We start from the raw sequence: 2,461 nt of genomic DNA, 5'->3' as shown, positions 1-2,461 counted from the left end.
AGAGTGTTGCTTGTACAGTAGTTCTGACAAATTATGTGATTCCCATATGATTATCAGGTTAAATGGGTCATTCATTGTGATTCACTGATTTTATACAAATGAACAAAAAGACACTATCACATTTTTAGTTATGTAAGTTTACAGATTTATTTCTCCTACTAGTTAAAATGTTGAGGCTGTAAAGTTTCCCTGCTTCCATCATTCTACCACAAAATTGTTATATATACACATATATATCTTTATATGTATATATTTTTATATTTGACCAATTTTTTGTTTTGTTCCATGGGAATAAAATATAGCCACATATTATTTTTTAAACAAACTCCAAGAATTTCAACAGGAACAAAAGAAGTTCCTCACTTTCTCTTTAACGCTCAACTTCAAAGTACCATGGGAGTTCCTTTCCATTTAGAAAGAATTTCCAAAGGGCTGACTGCAGCCATCAGAAGATGTTGAAATAGTAAAAAGAAATCCCATTATTTCAGCCAAAGAAAAGACCTGTGGAAAGTCTATTGGGTTTGAGGGGGTTTTTGTTTGGTTTTGCTGCTGTTGTTGTTTTCTTTAGGTCAGAAAGAGGAGGCACTTCCTCCACTTTTGGGAAATAAGTGTTGGTTTCCCTTATCTGCCATATTTTATCACCTCCTGTGCATGCTTTCACTATCTCGTCCCAAATGCAGTTGGGAAACACTCAAACTGCGATATAATTAGGCCTCTGTTTCCATGATAAAGTAAAATAGAGCCCTTGTAGCTGAGACAATTAAAAAGAGAAGTTATTTGTTCAAACAGTTTTGAAAAGGTTTCAGGATGGTGACTTTAAGCATTCATTTTTCTTCTTGAAATCAAATTTTATTTTTCTGTATAAGAAAAGCTTCTAGTGGCAGTTCCAACTTCAGAATTAGAGAGGTTAATTTTAGCTTTTGTGGTATTTCCTGTTTTCTCATCTAAATGATTTCTGTCACTGTAGACAATTCATGTACCATACCCAAAGTGGTATACCCTTCAGCACATGTTTTCAAAGCATTTTGCCCATAGGAAAGAAAAAAACCCACAAGGCTCCCCCACATGAAAGTGACCCCTTCCTTTCATGAAACATGAGTGTGCCTAAATGGATTTCATTCTTGTTGATATTGTTATTGTCTCAATCCCAGACTTGTAAGACAGAACATTCCATTGTAGTGAAATATTTTCTTCAGGTAAGCTGCAATAGACTGACACATTTTTTGTTCCATGGCAGTTGTTGGCTGTTTTACAATATCAGGCCAGCAAAAAGTGGCCTAATAGCAATCTTACCTGGGCTTTTATAATCACCTCAGTAGGGAGGATCTTAATGAGAAATAGCTATTTCTAAATTAACAAAAACAAGACTCTTGCCTCTTACCTTTACCAAAAAGCAACATGTACCACTAACCATGGAGTAGCACAATGGGATCATTCACTCCTGAGCTTTTCTGAATGCTCCACAAAGGTAATTGAGGGTCTGGCCTTGAGCATGGAAGAATCTGGGTTATAAGATGGGGCAAGTTGTTTGAAACTTTTGAAAGGTTTTTAACTTCTTGAAATAGTAATGACAGTTTATGCCTAATCATTATTTATGCCCAAGTTAGCAAATTTAATGATCAGTAAGCACACAGTGAAATCATACAATGAGGTTTGTTTCACCAGAAGGGCAGCAATAAACTGTCAGAGAGGAATATATTCCCAAAGATGGACATACCTGTGAGACCTAGAGAACTGCTGATCAATAAGGTAATGGCTTTGGATATTTGATGTATTGCTGAATAAATCTCATTCATTACTTCTGTTAAATAAGACTCTTCTTTGACAAATGAGTTTTAGTCTGTTGTCTCTTGAAACACAGAAGTCGCACTTGGCCATCTTGTGCATATGTGTCCTTAGAAACAAATAACAAGAGAAATATAAAACTTACAGAGTAAAAACCCACAGCAAGAAGTGTGGGTTGGATGAGGGGACAGTGAGGTGGATTGAGAACTGGCTGAATGGCAAGGCTCAGAGGGTTCTGATCAGCGGGGCAGAGTCCAGTTGGAGGCCGGTAGCTAGTGGAGTTCCCCAGGGCTCAGTACTCGGCCCAGTCTTGTTCAACTTGTTCATCAATGACCTGGACGAGGGAACAGAGTGTAGCCTCAGCAAGTTCGCTGATGACACAAAACTGGGAGGAGTGGCTGATACGCTGGAAGGCTGTGCTGCCATTCAGCGGGACCTGGACAGGCTGGAGAGTTGGGCAGAGAGGAACCTGATGAAATTCAACAAAGGCAAGTGCCAAGTGCTGCACTGGGGAGGTTGAACCCCATGCACCAGTGCAGGCTGGGGGCTGACCTGCTGGAAAGCAGCTCTGCCGAGAGGGACCTGGGAGTCCTGGTGGATGACAAGATGACCATGAGCCAGCAGTGTGCCCTTGTTGCCAAGAAGGCCAATGGTATCCTGAGGTGCATTAAGAGGA

Source organism: Egretta garzetta, unplaced genomic scaffold (assembly GCF_000687185.1).
Source record: "Egretta garzetta isolate BGI_Z169 unplaced genomic scaffold, ASM68718v1 scaffold45, whole genome shotgun sequence".
Lineage (NCBI taxonomy): Eukaryota > Metazoa > Chordata > Aves > Pelecaniformes > Ardeidae > Egretta > Egretta garzetta.
This window is presented reverse-complemented; position numbering follows the sequence as displayed.